Here is a 24,838-nt window from a genome sequence, read left to right on the forward strand (position 1 = left end):
TGTTTCTATGAATCTTTATATTTTGAAATATTAGGTAAATTTTTTTGGGTTTATGCACTAGAAGTCTGCACTTAGAGAGTGAGAAAAAGAAAAGAAAGATTTTGTGATAATACTTGATACAAGGATTCTTTACCTGTAGAGAAGTGAATTTTATTTTTCTATTGTTCTTGTGAATACTCAGTTTATGCTGAACCTCTTTGCTACATTCTTGACCTACCACATCAGAATCAAAAGACTTTAGCCACTGTTCTATAATGGGGTCTGTAACTAGACCTACCACCAGCAGTGCTTTTAACCCTTGAACAACCCGACCTAGGTGCCAAATGCAGACTGCCTTAAGATCTAATAGTAACACTGGCATCTGCTGTTAAAACACACATTTTAAAGTTCCATGTGCTGCAAGGGAAAATAGAAAAGACAGAAGAACACCAGCTGCAGCAAACACAGGGAGCAGAGACAAGGCAAGCTGCCTCCCACCCTAGGACCCTCCCCAGCTGCAGAAAATACAAACAAATCAAATGGAATGCAAGTGGCTAGGGAAGCTCAGGGAGCCTTTGCCCCAGACAAGGAACAGCTGGTCCCTGCAGTTTCCATCACCAAGGTAACAACAGGAAGCCTGGAAGGCCCAAGCTGGTTTCCGGGTCCTGCCTCCTGTATTTTCCCGGCTTCCCATTGGTCCTTTCACTGTCACTCAGACAGGACTTCTGGTCCCGCTTTCCAGCCACTAACCTGTACTTCCTGTTTCATCCCTGCTACCAGGAGCTGCACAGAGACTGCATTTTCAACAATATCCACCTATAAATACTAATGAAAGGTCTTTTTCAGGCAAAATTTAATTCCACCTGTTTCTACATTGCATCCCTGAGCCTAACTTTTTCAAAGTTTCAAAGGTAACTTACCTTTTTTTCTTTATTCTGTATTATTAAGAAAAATTGCAGAGATAATGTAACAATTATGAGACATATATATGCTTTTTTATGTTTTGCTTTTAATTTTGAAGGTTATGAGGAGGCATTTGCTTGTCACAGGGACAAAAGCCGGCAATGTCCCTGTGATAATCAAAGACCTCATTCTCATTCCTGAGTATAAAATTACAAGACATAAGTAAATGTATAAAGAAGGATCTTAATATGTTACGTCAGAAATATAAAACAATGCACTACTAATTGAAGGAAAATTAAAATGGATCCAAATATCATAAGAACCACGTGGTTGCATAAAGTTAATACAATCATAATTTATGCCCTTATTCTTAATATATATTTTTTCTAGGGATTTGGACAACCTGTAGTTGTTAATTCATAAAATAATTAGCATATATGTCTAATTGTTTAATTAATATATATTATCTAATTGTTTTTCTTCAACAGAAAACACATAATTTATATATTACTTATACATGCATTTCTCTGATGCTCTGCCTTTTAATTACAGGTATTTGAGATAAATGTATTTTACTACAAATTTACTTTCAAGAGATAATACAACCATCAAGTAATCTGTCTCAAATTGTTTTACAAACTTTATAAGGTAATAAACAAATATAATTAATTCTGTCTACAGAAATATCCAAAGGCTTTAACTATATTTTCATTTGAGGTGTTTCTTCTTATCAAGATAAAATAATTTGTTAGATTCTAAGGTTTTCAAATATTGTTTCAAAGGAAAACCAGGGAGAATACTAAAAGGAAAAGAAGATACTTCCACAGAGAGGAAGCACACATTGGAGGTCCTAAGAGGAAGTAATGAATCATCTTTGGGTAAAACAAGTCTTTGTATTCTGGATTTTAATGATAAAAGTATTTTCCAAAAAGAAAAATATTTATATCATTATGTAGACAGATGATATAGAAAGTTAAACAATTGAAAAAGAGATTTATATGTACTGGACTGACTATAAATTACTCCCAAGATCTTTCATACTGATTAATTCAAGAGTATTTCAGGCTATTTTCTTGATTCTACTGTGCTGATGTGATGTGGTCTTTATTGCCTAATGATTCTCATTATTTAAGGCAAGGATTAATTTTAGTAAATATATTCACATCCTTGATTAAACACTAAATATATTTAACTGCTGACTTAGATCCCAAATTTGACAATTCTCCTTAGAGACTAAATTTGATGGCTTCAAAGACCTTGCTGAAATTTACAAATTACTTTTTTTTTTTTTTTTTTTTGCTGGATAGTTGTGAGGTTTGGCAGAACATTGACATTCTTCAAATTAAAGTGGTACATTGGTTTTGAGATATAAAGTTTGCAAAATTTGTTGAAAATTCTTTGGTATTATATAAGTTCTTTGATTGGACCTATTATCCATAAAAAATGGTAAGATTTACATACTACTTCCTACACTGGAAAGTAAGCTTAACCATATTTTCTCAAAGACAATTGAGAGACACCTATTTAAAGGATAATATTCTGAGATATAGAGATATTTTGGAAACTTCTCTCAAGAAGAGATAGAGGGCTCCCTATAATTTAAGTTAATGATACTATGATTTATACCAGTCTTTTAAATAAAGAAAGGGGAAAAAGAGGACCCCTTATAAATATCTAATGTTTGTAAGCATATACTAGATCTTACAAACATTTAAAAAAAATTTTCTTAAATTGTAATATTGAGAGTTTTACTGTTATTCAACATGATTCAGTAAATTAAATCAGATTTCAAAGGAGAGTTGAAACCTCTCATCATGGAAATGACTGAAAAGCCTGAAATAGTAAGGTAAATCTCCCAACTGCAGAATTTATAGCCATGCAGCTTCATGAGCTTTTCAGGTAAGTAAAAATTATGAAGAGATTTCTATGGACTCATTCTCAGGTCCACCTTTAATGTGCCTTGAAGTGTGGATTGGAAAGTCCACCCATGAACTAGATTAATTGTACTGACTGTAATGTTCAATTATTCCTATATGTTGATCTTATGATAAACAGACTGTCTGGGAGTATCTTTTGAGAAAAAGACAGCATATAAAAAACCTAAACCAGCCAATCATGCTGGTCCTTAAAAGTTAAGACTATATTTATTTTTCTGGACAATTGTCAGAAAGATTATTAAAATAGATTTTTTTCTATATGTACATAAGATATCCACCAACATATTACTCTCCTACTCATTCTACAATAGGAATTGACACTTTTCCTACGTGATTAGATTGTGCAAGTGTCTTGCCAGTGCAACACAAGATATCTAGAAATAATGGATATATTTTAGGCTGGTCTCACAGAATTGACAAAGCTGATTATGCAAGGATGCCATAACACCTGGACGTTTATTATAATAACCTAACCCTCAGTGAGTTGGCACCCAAAAGGATGTTTTGATGTTTGACTTCTACCTTCAAAATATTTACATTACTGACAGACCTAAAAAACTCCTTCAATGTGAGAATTAAGAGGAAGGGTGATGAATATCCTGTAGCTGGTAAGAATACAACTCATCTTATTGTATCACTAGTTATTGCCAGCTAATATTTCAGACCTATAATATGCTCAAGTTAACATTCAGGCTTTGAAACAGGTGCATGCCAATTAACTAGACCTAGGCAAGCTCCTGATCTCATGATCCTTGAAGTGACTACATTACATATCGTTTCTTGCTTCTATAATTATAGGCTTTATGATGATGGTTTAAACTTACAACATGTGAATTTTCTTAAGATTTGACTTAAATTACTTCCAAGATCTTTCATACTCAGATAAGTTGTGATGGAAGAATTTGAACTAAGTTAAAATGCTCTAGAAGACAATATTCTGAATAATGCAAATGAGCCTTCTGCTCTATGGTTTGTGGATAGGCTTAAATGCTATGCCAATTAAATTCATTTGTGTTACTGTGGCCAAACGCAATGCTTCCCAATAAATTGAGAAAATATTAAAAATCTTCGGATGATTGTTTGTCAGAGTAATAATAATAACCTGGATCTTGCAAGTTGACTATATTATTGAAATGATATGTCTTCTACTAATTCTTTTTGTGTTTCAATAGTAGATTATGATGACCTTGGACTGAGAATCTGGGTGATTAAATCATGTAGTACCCAATTGCCTTTAAATATTAATCAAGGGGGAATTTGTGGGTAGCTACTCCAAATTCAGGCACCTTTAGTCACGAGGCACCATGGGGATCTGAAAGAGCACTGTAGTTTGGTTCAGTAGTGCCATGACTCATACTCCATTTTTTCCCTTGCTTGGATAATAAGGCATGGCACACAAAGGGTTGAGTATGGGGAGCCACTCTGAACGATCTGCTCCTTCCATCCTAGGGGGCAGAGACTTTGACTGGCACTACATATTGTAGTGATCTGGACATTGTCCTGGTCCAAGAAGTTTGAGGGTGTATCTTCAGATGTAGGCCTGTCACACCATGACCCTTTGGGTCAAATTACACTCACCTGTCCTTTGTAACCCTGCCACTTCTGATGTTTTTTTGGATGGAACTTTCTAAGAATGAGGGTCCCCCAATAAAAGCCCACTTCTAAATATGCTCATTCTCTCTCACCAGCCTCCCATGACTTTCTCTTGCTTTCCCATTTGGGGAGCCTGAGGCAGAGAGTGGAGAAACCATCCTGAAGCTTGATTAAATGTAAAGTGTGTGTCTGTGTTTTCTTTGGTTGGAAATTCACACGAGCGACCTTAAGTTCAGCTGCCCATGTGGGCAGCAGTTGAGCTACACTCACCTGTTCCCTTGTAATCCTACCCCTTGCCTCATTTGAATGGCTTCTTCCCAAGAAAGGGTTCAACCTGTGCTCCTCTCTCTCTTTTCACAGACCCCAAGGTTGCAGGAGCCATCGTATTACCCGAAGAAAAAGGTGTTTCTCTGCCTTTGTGTGGTTATTACATGCAGCCCAATTCTCCTGGAATGACCTTGCATGTTTAGTCCTGAGACTCTACAGGGAATGGGTGTGTCTATGAAAGAAGCATAAAGACATGAGTACTGATATGAGATTAATACAAGATAAATGTTTTATCATCTGGAACATGTCAATGAATATCCTGAAGATGATAGAAATCAATAATCTCTCACCAGGATGTGTCAGAGCTGAGAAGTTGTCCTCATAATAAGGCCTAAAAGGCCAGAGAGGACAAAGCTAAATTTGGGAATGTAAATCTTTAACCTGGTCAGAGTTATCAAGAATATAACACAACATTTAGTTAAGTTACTTAATGCCATCTGATTTTTGTAAAATATCTTTTTATTGAAATGACCTCTGTTTTCATTTTAAGTGTATTTGTTAGGTATTCAAGATCAAGCTGGTCAAAGTGACCTTGTTCTTATTTATCATTAAGAGTCAGCTGAGTTCTCTTGGGGTCTCTGTTGGGGAACTAATGAGCAGCTGTTTAGCTCTGCTAATGCCATCCAACAGGATAAGTCAAGGTCTCACTGACCATGTGGCTTCCCTCGGAAACACCAGGGATATCTGTCTTTTCCAGTGATTCTCCTCTTTTGGAGTATGTGTACTGATTGGATTTCTTTTTTTAAGGTCCCAGTAATTCACCTGATTGGGAGGTCATGTGAACCAGAGTTGCAAAGCTCTTAGAGAAGTTCTCTTATTCCCTGGGTTCAAGCTGACTCAGAGGAGAAGATCCAAATATTTGTTTTCTTGCCCACCCCCACCCCCCTTAACCTTAATCTTTAAGCCTTGATCTTTTATATCCAGCAATCCAGTCTTAAAGTAAGAATACCTGGCTTTAACTTTAATGTTTATAACTTTACAATCATCTTTGCCCCTTTTATTTAATTAGGGTCTCTATTAGTATTGGAAGTTAGCATTATATACTATCTGTCTATAGATGATGGCCTTTTAGGTTGTTATATTTGAAGTTGTACTTTTGTAAGGTGATAACATATAGCAGTTAAAGTTTAAACAAAAAATTTGAAATTAACAAGAGTAAAAACTCTTGAAATTAACAAGAGTAAAAAAAGATATTTAGTTTGTACATAATCTTAAACCTTAGCTGAGTTATACATTATGTCCCATGTTTGAGACCACAGCAATCTTTAAAATAAAATATCAATCTTTTGAATATACCTTTAAATTTGTTGAATATGGCCTAACTGATTGTGTTAATTAACACAATATGACATTATCTGGAATAAGAATGAAAGAAAGGCTAAGAGAGGTTTAACTTTCTTTTTGTGTAAAAAGTGGCAAAACGTTTTTATGTTTTACAAGAATAATCTTTAAGTAGATAAGTCCCTCATTATCTTTTAGAAATACATTTACATTTTTATCCCAGTGTAACAAGTAACATAAGGTTTAGATTCTGTTACAGAACATTTAATGATATAAATAAATCCTGAATAAAATTTGTTATCTTTATAAGTCTAAAATTACCATTAGAGACAACTTTAATTTGGAGAGCACTAGCTTAATAAAGTGTTCTTTCAAAACTTTTACTTTCAGGGCTGGGGTTGTGGCTCTGCAGTAGAGTGCTTGCCTAGCATGTGTGAGGGAGTCCCTGGGTTCGATCCTCAGTACCACATATAAATAAATACACATATAAAAATAAAATAAAAGTTTTACTTTAAAGACTTCTATACCTGAAATATGTGAACACATTTAGTATACAAAAAAGTATACAGTGTGATAATTACATTGATGTTTAAATATTAATCAAATTTAGCTTTTAAAGAAAAATCTAGGCTCTGTAATTTAGTTCAATATTCTAAAATAACAATATAAACCCTGATTTTTAACACTTATTGCTCTAGGTAGTAAAACTTAACAGACTCAATGTTAAGAGTAAATTCATATTTGAAGAAATCCTTGTCATTTCAACATATCTATTAAACTTTGGTTTATATCACTACATCAATATTTGACTTTAGGGAAAAACCTTGAGTAGATTTAACTACTTATGTGTAACCAACTTAATTGTACACAAACCTTTTAATATTTACCCTTCACTTATATAGACATTTTTATCACTTAATTATATTCTCTCTCTCTTTTTTTATTTAGATGTATTACAACTTTACTACATAAAGACTCTCTTACCCAGTGGAAGTCCTTTCTTAGCACCTGGATGACCATCTTAAGCATCAGCTGCCATCTTAAGAAAAAGGTTTGCTTTCCCGCCCCAATGGTAACTGACCATTCTTTCATTATTTAGCCAACATTATCCTTTGTACTCTAATAGTGTCAAAATTAATGAAGAACACGGGCACCTAATTCTTATTTTATAGCTAGTTTATTAGCTTCCAGCACCAGAAGGGCCATGACTGAAAGGGCCCATAAGCAGCCTTGGGCTACATACAGAGTCCAGCTGATTAGATAGATAGGCCACTGGATGTGCCATGTTCCCAGCATTTGAGTCAGGACCCCTACAGCTATTCCATACCATTCACGGACCTACAGGAACAAGGCTTTGTGAGGTCAGGGAGTCCTAGTTCAGGTGCATTGGTGAGTGCTTCTTTAGTGTCCTCAAAGTCCTTTTATTTTGTTGACCCCTTAAACAGCAGATCCTATTCTCCCCTTTTTGGGCCTTCACAGAGGGGTTTTACCATAACTGAAAAGTTGGGGATCCAGACACAGCAGAATTCAGCAGCACCAAATATCTCTGATTTGACAGCAGGTTGAAGGGACTGGAATTGAGCAGGTCATCTGTCTCCTCCTGTATCCCAGTTGCCACTGTCCCGGAATCAGACAGAAACCAAGGTTCTTTACTTTTCTTGACAGATCTGGGCTTTCTTTTTTGAAACTTTGTAACCAGCCTTACATAGGAGAGTGAGAAGCAGCTGTGTTCTTTTTATGCCGTCTTCTCTGGTTGCTCCAGACAGGAACAGATCATCTACATATTGGAACAAAGTGCATCCACATTGTTTTGCAGGAAAGGCTTTTAAGTCAGAGGCCAGCACCATCCCAAAGATGGTTGGTGGATTTTTGAAACCTTGTGGTAACCTAGTCCAGGTCAATTGGCCCTTGTTCCCATTGGAGTCTTCTCATTGGAAGGCAAAGGGTGGCTGACTCTGCGGTACTAATTGCATGCAGAAGAAGGCATCTTTAAGGTCCAGACATGTGAAGTAGCCCACCTCAGCTGGGGGCAGACTTAGGAGATTATGTGGATTGGGGAACCACAGGATGTAAGGTGACTCTGGCTTGATTTTCTGCATGTAAATCTGGGGCTGGCCAATAATCATCAGTTTCTGTTTCTGAACAGGCAAAAGAAGTGTATTTCATGGTGATTGGCGAGTTCTGAGAATTCCATATTGTAAAAGTGTGTCCAAATGTTTTTGAATTCCAATTTTTGTCTTATAAGGAATATAATGTTATCTCAGTGTACCAGTATGGCTTCAGGTTCAAATTTCATCACCACTGGGAGAAAATTTTTGGCTAGTTGAGGTGGGTTGACCTCTGTCTATGCTTCTTGTAGTTGGAAAGGGATGTCTGTTTCCTGTTGTGATGTTTCCACTAGGTTGAAGAGGTGCCATCATCTTTCCAGGGAATTGTCAGGGTTAAAATATTTGATTCAGGTTTTCCCAATGATCGCACTGACTGGCCTTTTGCATCAACAATTGTCTGGTCTTGGAGCTTTCCTACTAAGTCTCAACATATCAATTGAACTGGGCAATCTGGCATGTTCAGTATCTCATGGACTTCTTCATGGGCTGCTAAATTTCAATGCTGTGGTAACAGGAAAGGATGATGAGTTTTGTTTCCTGGGGCCCTTACAATTGTAGTCTCTTTCTTTGAAAGTGGCCCACATGTTGGGTCACAAACAAATGTTGAACCCCAGCATTCACCATAAAGTCCATATTTTTGTTCCCTATAAGTGTTGAACCATAGGCTCCTGGGGGCCCCCAAATGGAGCCCAGTTGTTCCTATTCCTCATCATAATTTTTCATGGCTTCCATTGTAACAAAAATTTTCTCATGGGCATCATAGGGGTGTCTGGGTAGTGAGCATCTTGGGGGACACATTTGTAGGACTGGTATCATGCTTGAATAATTTGGTCTCTCTTATCCTGGTAAGGAGTAGCAGGAACTCAGTGAGCTTTCTTCAGTTTAAGGCATTTATTTTTCCAGGGCCCTCTAGATGGCAGTGGGTACATGGTTCAGTCTCAGTCTCAGTCTAATCTCCGGGTGAGGAGGTTGGTTGAGACCATTCTTGTGCCCTGCATGTGGTTCCTATTTTGATATTTGTTTTGGCTTTGTCCTGGTGGGAACCCCTTTTGGTGATTTCTGGGTTTATAGTAAGGGCAGCTGCAAGGAGAAACCATCTTCTTCATCTTTCAGTCTGCTGGGTCTCTTGGTCTTGACTGACAAACACTCTGGTGGCATTCTTCCCAGCAAAACCCTCTAGTGTTTTGTAGTTTGGGTGACTGTCACTCTGGACCTGTCTTACAATGGTTGTGTTGACCACCTGCTGGTTGTCTGGTGCCTCAGGATCATAGGGAGTGAAGAGTCAGAGGCTTCAGAAAGTTGTTCATAGAACTGGCTGGGGCTTTCATCAGGCTTTTGGAGAACTTCTGACACCTTGTTCATGTTTAAGGCTCTCCTTCCCAGCTTTTAGGCTTCCTATGAGGGGTTCTTGATATCTCTTTAACTTTGGAGGTCTTCATCTTTGCTGGGGTCCCACCCTGAGTCTGTGTTGGGGAACAGGGCCTGGGCATAGGCTTGGATGTTGCCTTGTGTACCTGGGGCATGTTCCTCTAGCTTTTTAAAAGAGCTTTGGTCACCCATTTTCCCTCTTCTGAAGTAGCTGGCAGCAGTTCCCTCAGTGTTTTAGTCAGGTATTTTGCTGCTGTGACTAAAGCATCTGATGAGAACAGTTTTAAAGGAGAAAAAGTTTATTTGAGGGCTCACGGTTTCAGATGTCTTAGTCCATAGAAGGTGACTCCATTGCTTGGGGCTCCAGTGAGGCAGGATGTCAAAGCAGAAAAATGTGGTAGAGGGAAACAGCTCACATGTTGATCAGCAAGGGGAGAGAGAGAGAGAGAGAGAGAGAGAGAGAGAGAGAGAGAGAGAGAGAGAGAGAGAGAGAGAGAAAGAGAGAGAAAGACGAACGAACTTGCCATAAACAAATATATATCTAAAGTCACACCTCAATTCCCACCTTCTCCGGCCACACACTACCACTTTAGTTATAATCCCTGTTAGGGGATTTAAATAATTAATAGGGTCAAGGGTCTTACAACCCAATTATTTCTCCTCTGAATCTTCTTGCATTATCTAACATGTGAGCTTTTGGGGGACACTCACATCCAAGCCTTAACAAGGAGGTAGGTTAGTGGGTCTGGATAATAGATTGCATCATATCAATCATGGTCTGAGATTTCAGTGTGTAGGAGGTAGTGTGATTTTTCCAATTTCAGAGATCATTGGAGGCAAAAGCCTGATATTTGAAAATGCATTGAGCCCCTCAGACGATTTCTTCCTGGACAACATAGGCAGGTCCTCAAGTCTCTCACAGGGGCATCTGGAGAGCTCTCAGCTGGGTTCTTTCTCTGGTCTTAGGCTGGGTTCCCATCTTGATCTTGCAAGGTGGAGGAGGATTCTTTGGCCCTTGGGAAGCCTCTGAACTTGAGGACCTCATAAGGGAAGGAGTAGCTGTTTTGAAGAGCCGTAATCAGCTGTTTCTGGGGATTAGGGGCTTCGGGGACTGCCCATTGTCTCAGTGGTCTTGGAAATGTTGTGTAGAGTGGCAGGTAAGGTGGTGGGCTCTCTTCTGGCTCACCAGGCAAAGCTGTTTTTTTTTTTTTTTTTTTGTCAGATTTTCTTTTCTTAGTTGCCTTTTTTAGGTCTTAGAGGATGCTAAAATCTGAGCTAACCTCAACTTGGATTATCCATCTAGACAGGCTCTCAACCAAGGGGTGTGTTTCTAGGCTATCTCTTGCCAGCAATCAAGGAACTATTCTGGGTATCCAGGAGTTCCAGTAACTATTCAAAAGACCTCAGCAATGACACTTTCAATTAAGGATCCTTCTGGCGGCCAGCCCACCCCTAAGCTTGGCCATTCTAATTCACAGAGAGAACACAACTTTGCTGAGTGAATTTCACCCCATAGACTCCCCTAAAGCCTTTCTTAAGGTTTCTCAACAGACATTCCAAGGGGATTAAGGGATTCAGTTATTTTGTGTGCCTCCCATGTTCCACCCTGCATTGGTGTCACACAACTATGACAATAATCACTTGGTACATCTCCAGTTTCTTTCCTCTCAGGACTGAGTGTCTGCTTAGCCTTGTGGGTTCATATCAATCCCCCACCTGGAGCTTCCACCTAGGTGTTGGTTGGTGGAATTCTGCCACAGACAGAATGAGGTTCCATGGAACCATGAATTGGGGCTCAGCGCTCACTTTGGTACTTTAGTTACATCTGAATTCTTCTCTTGTTCATCTCATTTACACTTTCACACAGACGTGGTGTTATGGGCCAAACTATATGAGCAATGACCAAACAGACTCCATTTTATCCTGAGACTCCATGTCACGTAAGAAATGCTTCTCCCATGAGAAAACTCTGCTTCTGCCATTTTGATCCTGCTTAGCACACCCTGCTTAGAAACACCTTTTTTTTTCTGTTCTTATGTAATGTAAAATTTTTTTTGTTTTCCATTTTTCTTGCATAAAGTACCCTGTCAGACAATGATTGCCTAGATGTTAGTAACTATTCTTTAAGTTGTCCTCAAATAGAGTTATTTTGAACCACTTCCCTTTCTGCTTAGGATTTTATATCTCATGATGTTTGTTTAGTTTGAATCATAGCAATTGCCACTTATGATTAATGTGGTTTTGAACTATTCCTTGGAGGGGTTCAAAAGGTGTAAACTTGCAGTCTTCCCCTTAGCCCATCAGCTGGTAAATCCTGATGGCCAGCTAGTGAATAAACATTTCATCTCCTGCTTAGGATACACTCAGTGATTTATTTCAATCTCACGACAACAATGGTCAGAGCAAAATTTCAAAACCCCCAAATTACACAAACAAACAGGAAGTCATGGTTTCCCTTATGCTTGCTGACCCCAAACAGAGACTAATTAGGTGACTCCCTGGATCCTTTTTGGTTCCAACTCCTTTTGGAGGGTTATTCAGGACCCTCAGATGTTGAACAAGCCTCTGTCCCCACTACTTAGGCCTTGGGGTAAGTCAGATGGGCTACCACCGAGGGACCCAGGATCTACCTGTTTGGTCAGGTGGTACTCCTAGTTTTCTATTTCTGGTTCCTGTTCCTCATGGGTTCTGTTGTGCTTCAGGGTGGCAGTTCTGAGGTTTCAGGTGAGTTGTTCCTCCTTCAGTCAATGATTTGCCTCTGTGGTGTGCTAAGGGGAAGCATTGCCCTCCAACATCCCAGAGGAGCCAGACCTGAGAGACAAGAGAGGGAACTTCACCATTACCTTCTCATGTGGATTACCAAATGTTGCAGGACAAATGAGGCTGGACACCTGAGGAATTAGCAGAAAATAGGTTTATTGGCTACAGCTGGTTCACAGTTTGGCTATATCCTAAAATTTCCTCCTCTGAACCATGAGTCTAGAAATTCTTTGGACTTTATACCCACTGGGAGGAGGGGCTTGAATTTTCACTTTTGCTGGAGTCTACCTAAAAATAAATAAATAAATATATATATATATATATTTAGTTCATACAGAGTGCTTTTATTTCACTTTTTTTTTTTTTTAGATTAGTCATAGGTTATATGCTTTAATACAAAAGCAAAAGTAACATCACAAAGTCTTTTGCCAAACTTAGTTTTTACAAGACAGCGTAACAGGAAACAGAAAGTCTAACCACATTTGGGCTTTTTTTCCCAGAATTTTTCTGATATTCTCTTAATAAGAACACATATGTTGAAGGTACCTGGAGAGGCTTAATTAAGATTCATTGGTGGAGGAGGGACACCACTACACTCAGGGACTTCACAGGGTTTCAATAGTTCTTATTATTTTTCCTGGGGCTCATGGAGTTTCAGTGTCATGCTCAGTGTCCTCTTTGTCTTCAGGATATTTTACATGTTCTCCATGAGGCTCAGTGCTGTTCTCAGAGTGTCAGTTTTACTCAGTGCTTCTTCTAGCCTCAGATCAAGGCTCTGAATCTTCTCAAAGGAATCACTGGGTTCAGGATCTTTTGGTCTTTCTCAATAAATCCCAGGGCCTTGCCCAGGGTCTCTGTGGAGCTAAGTTTCATTCCCAGCATCACATTTGTGCTCAGTATCTTCCCTAGAGGTTGACTGTGTGTCAGGGCCTTCCCAAGAGTCTTAGTGAGGCCTAGGGCCTACCCTACTGATTCAGTAGCTTAAAGAACTCTGCCCACTCTCTAGTGGTACTTAGATTCTTCCACAGTATCCTGGGTAAACAATGGCCTTCACCAGTGTCTCAGTGGGGAAAAATACCTTGCACAGTGTGACATTAAAACTCAGGGAGATTCCCAGTGTCATTGTGGGGCTCTGGGCCTTTGGCAGTCAGTTGATCTCAGGGTTACATGTTCCTTTGTGTAAACTCAGGCCTTTCTCCAGGGCCTCAGTGTGGCTCAGTGCTTCCCAATGGCTTACAGGGGCTCAGGGAATCTTTCAGGTTTGTTTTCTTTCCCCCTAGAGCTTCAGTGAGGTTAAAGTTTTCAAACAGGGCTGGGTTGTGTCTCAGTGGTAGAGTGCTTACTTAGCACATGAGAGGCACTGGGTTCGATCCTCAGCACCACATAAAAATAAATAAATGAAACAAAGATGATATTCTGTCCATCTAAAAAATAATTTAAAAAAATGCTTTCCAACAGCTTTTCAGTGGGGTTGGAGGCCTCCTGTAGGGTCTAAGTGGGGTGGTTTTAGTCAGCTTTTTTTGCTGGTATAATGTAAGGTTCTAAACAGAACAACTGTGGAGAAGGAAAAGTTTATTTGAGGTCTCACAGTTTCAGAGGTCTTAGTGCAGAGAAGACTGGCTCCATTTCTCAGGGCTTGAGTTGAAGCAGGAATCCATGGTGGAAGAGTGTGGCAGAGTAAAGCAGCTCACATGATGAACAGGGGGCAGAGAGGGAATTCCACTCACAAGATTTAATATCTATACCCCAAAATGATGCCCCCATGTCCCACCTCTTCCAGTCACACCCTACCTACCAGACTTCAGTTAACTCTCAGTCAATCCCTGTCAGGGAATAAATTTACTAATTGGGTTAAGGCTCTTAGGACCCAATCATTTCTCCTCTGAGCCTTCTTGCATTGTCTCCCATGTGAGCTTTTGGGGGACACCCCACATCCTAACCATAACATTCCACACCTGGCCTAAAAACTCACAACCATCTCACAATGCATAGTACATTTTGTCCATTCCCAAGAGTCTTTATGGTTTCATCTGTTCCAAGTCTGCTCAAAGTTCAAGTCCACAGTCTTCTCTGAGGCTCAAGGCAATCTTTCATTATGAGTTTGTATAAAATTAAAAGTAATTTACAATTATGCGATATATAATGGGTACATCTCCATTCACAAAATTCAGGGCATAGAAAAAAGGCATAGGACCAAAGCAAGACTAAAATCCAGCTGGTCACACAGGCCCTGCAGTTATGTGTCAGCATCTGGTACACATGGCATCATGATGTTCTCTCCAAAGGTCTTGTGTATCTTTGCCCCTGTTGCCTTGTTGGTTGTAGCCCAAGGGGCCATTCTTTTGCCTGTCTCTGCTCAATTCCTGAAGCTTTCCAAGAATGATGTCTCATGTTACTGGCATTTCTTAATGGGGGAGGGGAGGGTGTCTCCATTGCAACTTCAGTTTCCTCCTCACATCTCCAGACTTCTCAGGTGCCTGCATGGACTCCAATCCTGTTGTACTTTGTCTGGCTTCCCAGGCCTTCTTTTGAAATCTTGGCGGGACCCTCCATAAGTCCCAAACTCCAGCATCCTACATTTATACAGAACCAGAACCGCATGATTGGCACCAAGGTCTGCCACCATGTTGAGCCGTAGCCAAGCCTCCAGGGACCCTGGCTGCAGCAGCCTCTGAGTGTTTGAGCAGCTGAGCCTGTTTTTTAATTAGTTCCTTGTTAGGGATTAATGAGTGGCAACTGAAGCTTGGTGGGGTGTGACTGAAAGAGGTGGGACATTGGGGGCAAGGCCTTGGGGTATATATTTTATATCTTGTGAGTGGAGTTCCCTCTCCTCCCTGTTCATCGTATGAGCTGCTTCACTCTGCCACACTCTTCCACCATGATTTCCTAAACTTTCTTGGCCCCCTTGTGTAAGAAAGATGCCCCTCTGGTCTCTTCAGAAAATTCTCACCTCGACTCCAGGGAACTTGAGATAGGTGTGGTCTTGCCAGATTTTGAGATGCCTTCAAGCCATCTTTCTTATTGTCTCTGGTCAAAGTCTTCAGCATATTTGTAGTGGTGCTACTGACTTCAACAACTGCAACTTCCTTAGTCCCAGTTTTGGAGTCTGTCAAGTTCAGTTTTTTCAAATCTGCTCTGCTCTTTGCTCCTGAATATTATAATAAATTTGGCTGAAAGGTGCCAGCAATATGTATGCCACTACCTGAATGCTATGCCACCTAGAGATTTCCTCCACCACATAAAGAAGCCAATCACTTCTGGGTGGTGGCTCAGTGATTGAGAGCTCACCTAGCATGTGTGAGGCACTTGGTTTGATCCTCAGCACCACATCAAAAATAATAATAATAAGAAGAAGAATAAGTAAAAGTAACTATACTGTGTCTGTTTTCAACTAATAGAAAAAAACCAAAAACCCAAAACAACAACAAAAAACCAAAACCGACACTCTCTTCTAAAATCAGCCCCACTGCAAGTCTCGGGACCTGGGCAAAATGCAGACTTTCTCAGCTAGAATATAACGGGAATGGCTGCTACTCCAAATTCCAATACAGTCCTCCATCTGAACCCTCTTGAGCCTGGTCTTCACTGACAATTGTCCTATTGCCATTCTGGTCTTCTGAGCTCCCACCAGAATCAGCCATTAGTTTCTGTTTATAACAATCTCGAGCATTTCCATCTTGCACTGCTACACATCTCAAATTCCTCCCACCAATTTTTTTTTTTCATTTTTTTTTTAATTTTTTATTGTTGGCTGTTCAAAACATTACATAGTTCTTGATATATCATATTTCACAATTTGATTCAAGTGGGTTATGAGCTCCCATTTTTACCCCATATACAGATTGCAGAATCACATCAGTTACACATCCATTGATTTACATATTGCCATACTAGTGTCTGTTGTATTCTGCTGCCTTTCCTATCCTCTACTATCCCCCCTCCCCTCCCCTCCCCTCCCCTCTTCTCTCTCTGCCCCCTCTACTGACATTCGTTTGTCCCCCTTGTATTATTTTTCCCCTTCCCCTCACTTCCTCTTGTATGTACTTTTGTATAACTCTGAGGGTCTCCTTCCATTTCCATGCATTTTCCCTTCTCTCTCCCTTTCCCTCCCACCTCTCATCCCTGTTTAATGTTAATCTTCTTCTCATGCTCTTCGACCCTACTCTGTTCTTAGTTACTCTCCTTATATCAAAGAAGACATTTGGCATTTGTTTTTTAGGGATTGGCTAGCTTCACTTAGCATAATCTGCTCTAATGCCATCCATTTCCCTGTAAATTCTATGATTTTGTCATTTTTTAATGCAGAGTAATACTCCATTGTGTATAAATGCCACATTTTTTTTATCCATTCATCCATTGAAGGGCATCTAGGTTGGTTCCACAGTCTAGCTATTGTGAATTGTGCTGCTATGAACATCGATGTAGCAGTGTCCCTGTAGCATGCTCTTTTTAGGTCTTTAGGGAATAGACCGAGAAGGGGAATAGCTGGGTCAAATGGCCTCCCACCAATTTTAAAATGCTCAAAATGCTTACTAAATACATGGTCACTTAGTCACACAAATTACCCCAATTCTTGGAACCAGTATCTGTTTTAGTCAGCTTTTTCAGTACTGTGACTAAAATCACCCCACCAGAACAGTTGTAGGGGAGGAAGAGTTTATTTGAGGGCTCATGGTTTTGAGGTCTTAGTCCATAGAAGGCTGGCTCCATATCTCAGGGCTTGAAGTGAGGAGGGACATCATGGTGAAAGAGTGTGGCAGAGGGAAGAAGCTCACACGACCAACATAAAGCAGAAGATACCTTCATTCACCAGATACAAAATATATACCAGAAAGCCATGCCCCAAAATTCCCAACTCCTCCAGCCACACCTTAACATCCTTCAGTGATCACTAGTTAATCCAATTCAGGGGATTAAATCACTGGTTATATTAATGCTCTTTTCAGATCCTTCTAGTAGAGTCTCACATGTGAAGGTTTAGAGTACAACTCACATCAAAGCCACAACAAGAGATGTCAAACTTTCCCAGGGTCTCCCTGTGTCTCAGAGCTTGTTGAGATAAACAATGAAGCTCATGGCTTTTGCATGTTCATTAGTGGTCTTCAGTGCTTTCCACAGAATATACATAGTACTCAGCACCATTTGAAGAATTTCAGTGTGATTCAGAGCTGTCCATAGTATTTCAGAAATAATCAGATGGTTTCCATTAGTGTGATTTTTTATTTATTTGTTTATTTATTTTAGAGAGAGAGAGAGAATTTTAATATTTATCTTCTAGTTTTTCGGCGGACACAACATTTGTTTGTATGTGGTGCTGAGGATTGAACCCGGGCCACACGCATGCCAGGCGAGTGTGCTACCGCTTGAGCCACATCCTCAGCCCCTCCATTAGTGTGATTTAAAGGCCTTCAAATGTGTCTCTTGGCATTAAGGTTCTCAATGGTATCTAATTTGGGCTCAGGACTTTCTCCAGTGTAATTCCCCAGTGGAATTCAAAGATTTTGCAGGTCTCTAAAGAGGATCACAGCATTTCATATGGTTCAACCGAGTGTGCACCTTGCCCAGGTATGAGTGTGTTTCATGGTCTCCTCCAGTCTCACAGTCATGCTCAGGGTGTTTTTCTCAGAGTCTTAGTGTTCTTTTTCCTTTCCTTGGATATTCAGTAGAGATCATAGATATTCCCAGCATCTAAGTGGGGTCGGGTGTTCCCCAGGATTTCAAAGAGCTAAAAGCCCTGCTTAGGTCATCTGAGGACCTCATGGTCATAACCGACTCTCAGTGTTTCTCAGGGAATTTTGCAGTGTCTCAGTCATATGAAGTGCTATTCCCAGGGTGTCAGCTGGAATTAGGTAGTTGCTCAATGGTACCATGCTCAGGGTTTCTGCCAGGGTCTCAGAAAAATCTCAGCACCTTTACTAAGTTCTCAGTAGAGTTCAGTGTCATTCCCAGGGTCACAGGGTTGCTCAGGACCAGTCCAGAATCTTATTGAGTCTCAGGGCATTCCCAGGGTCCCAGTGCTGCCCAGGGCCTCTTCCTGAGTGTTATTGATATCATTGCCTTTCCAGGCATCAGTGATGCTATAGTGTTCCCAGGTTTCACTGATGATCAGGTCCTACCTCAGAGTCTTCATGACACTCAGGGCCTTCTTTTTTATATCAGAAGGGCTCAGGAGGGCTCAAGGCCTTCCTCAGAATTTTTGTCATGTTTAGAATCTTCCACATGTTCTTCCTGGTGCTCAGATTACTGCGCAGTGCTTAGATGAGGCTGATGTCCTCAATAAATGTCTCAGTGTTTTAATTTAATCACTGATTTCTCAGTGGTGTTCAAAATTTCTTCAGAGTCTTAAGAATGCTAAAGACCTTCCTTGGGTTGACAGATGTATACAGCCTTCCTAGAAGTCTTTGTGGTCTCATGACCTTCACAAGATCTAAGTGCAGATGAGCACCATTCCCATGATCACCTTGTTCTCAGGTTCTCTGTAGGTGTCTTAATAGTTCTCATTGCCTTTTGTAGACCTCCCTGGATTTCAGAGCCATCCACAGTGCCTCCTTTTTTCTTGGTTTTATAGAGTTTCTCCATAGGCTCAGTGCTATTCTCAGGGTCTCAGTTGATGTTCAGAGCTTCCTCCAGCTTCAGAGTGACAATGAACCTTACAAAGGAAGCATTCAGTTCAGGGCCTTTTCTGTTTTATTTATTTATTTTTTTACTGAATCCCAGGGACATTTTCCAGTGTCTCTGTGGAGCTCAGTGCCATTCCCAGTATCACAGTGGTGCTCAGGATATTCTTGGTGTTTAATTGAATGTCAGAGCCTTTCCAATATCATAGTGAACCTGGGGCCTGCCCTAATCTTTCAGTGGGTTTTACGATGCTTCACAATATCTAGTAATGCTTAGATTTTCCCCCCAGTATTCTTGGGAAATTATTGGCCTTCACTAGTGTCTCAATGGGGATTAGTTCCTTGCCTAGTGTGTTATTGAAACTCAGGGGTATTCACATTGTCATAGGGTTGCTCAGGGCCTCCTGTCTCTTTCCATGGACACCCAAGATCACAGGAACCTTAATAGGACCCAAACATAAAGGTATTTCTCTGTCTCTGTGTGGTTATTTTATGCGGCCCAGTTCACCTGGAGTGACCTTGAGTGTTTTAGTTTTGAGACTGGACAATTGGTGACCTGACAATTGGTGACCCCTACAAGGATTCCAGGGTAAATTTTAGAAATTTAGTAGGTTTGGAATTTCTGTTTAAAAAGTTAAGCGCAGTTAGGATTTCAGAGTATTGTCAGCTGAATTGTAGAAAGTGAGTGAATTAAACAGGAGAAAATCTGTGATGTTAAACTTTTTAATATCTGGGAATACTTTGTCCTTAGAAAGAGAATAAAAAAATTATTTCTACAATTCTAAAGACTCTAAATAAATGTAAAGAATTATTAAGATGATTAATGGGATATTTTGTTAAGTTCGGTCCTCTGCCATGGGAATAGCACTTCTGAGGACTTTTTTGGATTGTTTTTATGAATCTTTATATTTTGAAATACTAGGTAAAATCTTTTTTGGGGTTTATCTACTAGAAGTCTGTGCTTTGGAAAGTAAGAAAAAGAAATGAAAGATTTCGTGATGAGACTTGATACAAGGATTCTTTACCTGTAGAGAAGTTAATTTTATTTTTCTATTGTTTTGTGAATACTCAGAAAGTTTATACTGAACCTCTTTGCTACATTTTTTTTATTGGTTGTTCAAAACATTACAAAGCTCATGACATGTCATCTTTCATACATTTGATTCAAGTGAGTTATGAACTCCCATTTTTACCCCAAATACAAATTGCAGAATCACATCAGTTACACATTCACAATTTTTACATAATGCCATATTAGTGACTGTTGTATTCTGCTGCCTTTCCTATCCCCTACTATCCCCCCTCCCCTCCCCTCTCATCTTCCCTCTCTACCTCATCTGCTGTTGTTTAATTCTCTCCCTTGTTCCCCCCCCCTTCCCCCTCACAACCTCTTATATGTAATTTTGTGTAACATTGAGGGTCTCCTACCATTTCCATATGCTTCCCCTTCTCTCTCCCTTTCTCTCCCCTCACTCGTCTCTGTTTAATGTTAATCTTTTCCTCATGCTCTTCCTCCCTGTTCTGTTCTTAGTTGCTCTCTTTATATCAAAGAAGACATTTGGCATTTGTTTTTTAAGGATTGGCATAATCTGCTCTAATGCCATCCATTTGCTACATTTTTGTCCTACAGATTTTTTTGGGGGGATTGGCTTACTTCACTTTGCATGATACTCTCCAACTCCATGTATATATGTCAAATCCAATTTACTTATTTTTTAAAAATAAGATATCAGAGAACTGTATCAAAAGGATTAGTCATCTCTTCCTGTTGATGAACAATCCTAGAAATAATGGACAAAACAGATTTTATAAACATCAATATTTTATTAGTTATTTGGCCACCTAGAAAAACTTGTGAGTTAGTAATTATAAAGACATGTTTATTTTATTGTTTATCTAATTTAAATTGAACCCTTTAAATCATGTGAACCAAAGGTATTTGGATCCATTTTTCAACACTTTAGCCTATGAGTTTATATGCCAATTTTGATACCAAACATGGAGACATGACAATATACCAGTGAATATACATACAGAGAAAAACAAAAGCCTTGAAGCTTTTTAAAAATCTAATAGATTGAGAGCTAACCCTTATAAGTTGGCCACTAAAAAAAGCAGAGTGTGTGTGTGTGTGTGTGTGTGTGTGTACACACACACACACACACACACATATACACAGAGTCTATAGCTGGATAAAATAGATCTGGTTAGAAAAACACATTAACCTAGGTGCAGTTGATCAAAATCATGAACTAAAAACTACAGAATCTTAAAAATAAGATTCCTGGGAAAAAAAATGATATTGCCCTTAAGGGTAAAACAGCATGAGAAAGCAAGAAAAAGACACAGGGAGAGAAAGAATGAGAGAGAGAGAGAGAGAGAGAGAGAGTGTGTGCCCTGAAACCATTGCTCTGTGCCTCAGCCAGGAAGGGAGAAGGTGATCTGACACTTTTCCTTCAGTTTCAGATTGGTCCCATCTGGAGGCTTTTGGCAGCTGTTTACATTCCAGTGCATGCCTTAGTGAGCTGCCTGGGGCATTTTAACCTTTTTTTTTTTTTTTTACCCAGAGAGCAATCAAGCCACTTTTGCATTAGGTTTCCCATGACAAAGCTGACAATTAAAACACTTGGCAGAAATAAAAGTAAGTTTTAAGTGAGGAATTTGACAAGGTTTTGGGGACAGACATCAATGTCAGGAACACATGGATGGACATGAACAAACAAGAGACAAATAGTGGTGGACAAGACACTGTCTCCTCCAATACCCAGACACAAGACTTTCATCAGGACTCACTTACTGGCTTTCTGGGTGAATGACCCAGGGTCTCATCAGGTACACTTTCACAAAGTGCTGAGTTTACAAGTTTGACTCTCACCAGATCTGGGTTTACAGGCATGAGCCACACCACATATGTTCATGGGCAGCCTTGAATTGGTCACTGCAGGGGATCCAGAACCTCACAGGTCAGAGAGCTACCAAACTTGAGAGAAAGGGCACATATCTCTGTGTCCAAGGATCTGGAATACTGGTGTGCTCAAGAGCCACAGCCCTGACTCCAGGAATCTTACTGGATCCTCCCAATGCTGTGCATTTCAAAAAGCATGAAGTCAGTGTGGAAGCAAGACGTGGAAATTTATTCAATGGCAGGTCTGGGACAGTGACCAAGGTGCCTCTGCAAATCTCCACCCCTTGCAAAAGGTAGGATATCTCTTTTATAGCCCCAAACCACAAACAATCAGTAAGTCAAAACAATAGCAATGCAGGAAGTGGATCAAAATGACCCAATACAGTATACAGTGCACTGTCCAAGAAAAATAGGAACTAAAAAAGAAATGTTACAAATGTATTTATTTTCTAAAAAATACTTTTCCTTCGTTTATTTATTTTCTAATGTGGTGCTAGAATTGAACCCAGTGCCTCATGCATGCAAGAAAAGTGCTCGACCACTGAGCTACAAACCCAGCACACAAATATATTTCTTAATAATACATTGTATAAGAATAACAGGAACATTTTTCAAACACCCAGGGTTGCATACATAAAATGAAATCTCAGGTTAAAATGGAGTTTATCCGTTCAAGGCACATACAGTTTGTTCCATAACATTGCCCAGAGTCTCGGTGAATATCATGGTCTCCTTCAGTCTCACAGTCATAGCAGTAAGTTCTCCCAGGGAAGTGATGTTTTCCTTCCTTTCCTCAGAAATTTCAGGGGAGCTCTTCAACAGTCCCAGATGTCAGTGTGCTTCAGGATGTTCCCCAGGTTTTCAAAGAACAAAAGGACTAGCCCAGGGACACAGTGGAACTCATGGCCATTACCAGGATCTCAGATTGACTCAGGGCATTATGAAGTGTCTCAGTCATGTTTAATGCTATTTGTAGAGTCTCAATTGTGATTAGATAGTCCCACAAGGACACACTGGATTCAGGGTTTTGCCAGGGTCTCACTAAATCTCAGGATCTTTCTCACATCCTCAGTGTAGTCATTGTCATTCATAGGGTTACAGTGCTGCTCAGGGCCAGCCCAGAGTCTAACTGAGTCTCAGGGCATTTCTCCAGAACACAGTAGTGCCCAGGGCCATATGCAGAGTCTTTGTGGTGTCACTGCCTTCCAAGACAATCAGGGAGCTATAGTCTTCACAGGTCACTTTGATCACCAGGGTCTGCCCAAGAGTTTTAGTGATGCTAGGACCTTCTTCAGGGTAGCAGAGGGGTCAGGGTCTCCTTTTGTCTGAGTGGTTTTCTAGGTCAACAAGAAAGCTCATGGCTTTCCTATGTGTTTTTAGAGGGCCTCAATGCCTTCCACAGTGTATCTGCTGTTCACAGGATAATCTCTAGAATTTCTGTGTAACTCAGGGCTGATCATAGAATTTCGGGGCTATTCAGGGCTATTCATTCCATGACTTGATTCAACGGTCTTTAAAAGAGTCACTTGGCATGCAGTGGTTTGTAATTGGCATTCAGGGCTTTTCCCACTGTGTTGCTTGGATTCAGGGATTCTGCAGGTTACTGAGGATGCTCATGGACTCTGGTACTGATTCAGTGGATCATGGGTCCTTGCCTAGGGTCTCAGTGGTTTACATGGACTCCTCTAGTCCCATGGCCATTGTCAGGGTGTTCCCCAAGAATCTCAGTGTTCTCATTCCCATGCTTGTGCATTCAGATGAGCTCTTGGACATTTTCAGCAACTCAGTGTAGGTCAGAAATTGTCTCAGGTATTCAAAGAGCCAAAGGCTTTGCCCATTGCCTCAATGGAACTCATGACCATTACCAGACTCTCCATTTTCCTTAGGGCATTTTTCAATGTCTCATTCACGTCCCATTTTGTATCCAGTGTGTGATCAGGGATTAGATAGTTCCCTAAAGACACACTGGGTTCAGAGTTTTCGTCAGACTGTAAGCAAATCTCAGCATGTTTCTCAGGTTCTCAGTGGAGTTCATTGTCATTCCCAGTGTTACAGTGTTACCCAGGGTCTTCTGCAGAGTCTCTGTGGTGTCATTACCTTCTCAGAAATTCAGTGAACCTATAGTCCTCCCAGGTCACACTGATGATCAGGGGGTCCCCAGAAAATTAGTGACAAGAAGGGGGCTTGGATATTGCCCAGTGTTTAGAAGAGGTTCAAGGCTTTAACAAAATTCTAAAATTTATTAATTTCATTCACTGTTGTTTCAATGGTGATCAAAATATTCTTCAGATTCTTAGAAATAATAATGACTCAACCTTAGGATAACAGATGTGTTCATAGCCTTTGCAAGAAAGTTAGTGTTCTCATTACCTTCTCAGGTTCTCAATACACATCAGCACCATTTACAATTTTACCACTTGATCAGAGCCTTCCCCGGGGTCTCAATAGTTCTCACTGCCTTTTTGAGAGGATCAATGAGTTTTAGAGCCAATATCAGAATCTCCTATTATTTCAGGATATTTTCCAGTTTGTCCATAAGGCTCAGTGCTATTCTCAAGAGTCTCAGTGATGCTCAGTGCTTCTTCCAAACTCAGTTTTAGGCTGTGAATCTTACCAAATAAAACACTGTGTTTAGGGCCATTAAGGGTTTCTTAATGATTCCTAGGGTTTCTCCCAGGGTTTCTGTGGAGCTAAGTGTCATTCTTAGGATCACAGTTGTGCTCAGCACCTTCCCAAGAGTTTGATTGTGTTGCAGAACTTTCCCAAAAATCATTGTGAGGCCTAGGGCCTACCCTAATATCTCAGTGGATTAACAATCCTTCACAATATCTAGTGGTGCTCAGATTCTTCCACAGTACTCTTGGAAAATAATGTCCTTCCCTAGTTTCTGAGGTTGTTCCTCATTGGGGAATAGAGCCATGCCCAGTGTGTGTTTGTTTCACAGAGATGTTTCCACTGTCATGTTGCTGCTCAGGGCCTTCCCACTGTGTCAGTGGCACTCAGGGCTACCCCATATTATGGACTGAAAGCTCAGGGCTTTCTCCAGGATCTGAGTCTGGC

General features: G+C 40.2%; 1 long non-coding RNA gene across 15 annotated transcripts in view; it reads left to right on the forward strand.

Moving 5' to 3' along the window:
* The first annotated feature begins 751 nt into the window (after positions 1-751).
* The window catches only part of LOC114084255 (uncharacterized), a 107,499-nt gene continuing 83,412 nt past the window's right edge, over positions 752-24,838 (forward strand). For 6 of the 15 annotated variants that reach the window (XR_011708463.1, XR_011708456.1, XR_011708460.1 and 3 more), the window contains exons 1-5: positions 752-890; positions 1,665-1,760; positions 4,508-4,588; positions 4,773-4,814; positions 6,969-7,071. This is a non-coding gene — a long non-coding RNA (uncharacterized lncRNA). Of the gene's footprint in view, positions 891-1,434; positions 1,531-1,664; positions 1,761-4,507; positions 4,589-4,772; positions 4,906-6,968; positions 7,072-24,838 lie in introns of all 15 variants that reach the window. The other 9 variants (XR_011708459.1, XR_011708467.1, XR_011708457.1 and 6 more) reach the window with 9 other exon arrangements.

The sequence above is a fragment of the Marmota flaviventris genome, chromosome 9 (genome assembly GCF_047511675.1).
Source record: "Marmota flaviventris isolate mMarFla1 chromosome 9, mMarFla1.hap1, whole genome shotgun sequence".
Classification (NCBI taxonomy): domain Eukaryota; kingdom Metazoa; phylum Chordata; class Mammalia; order Rodentia; family Sciuridae; genus Marmota; species Marmota flaviventris.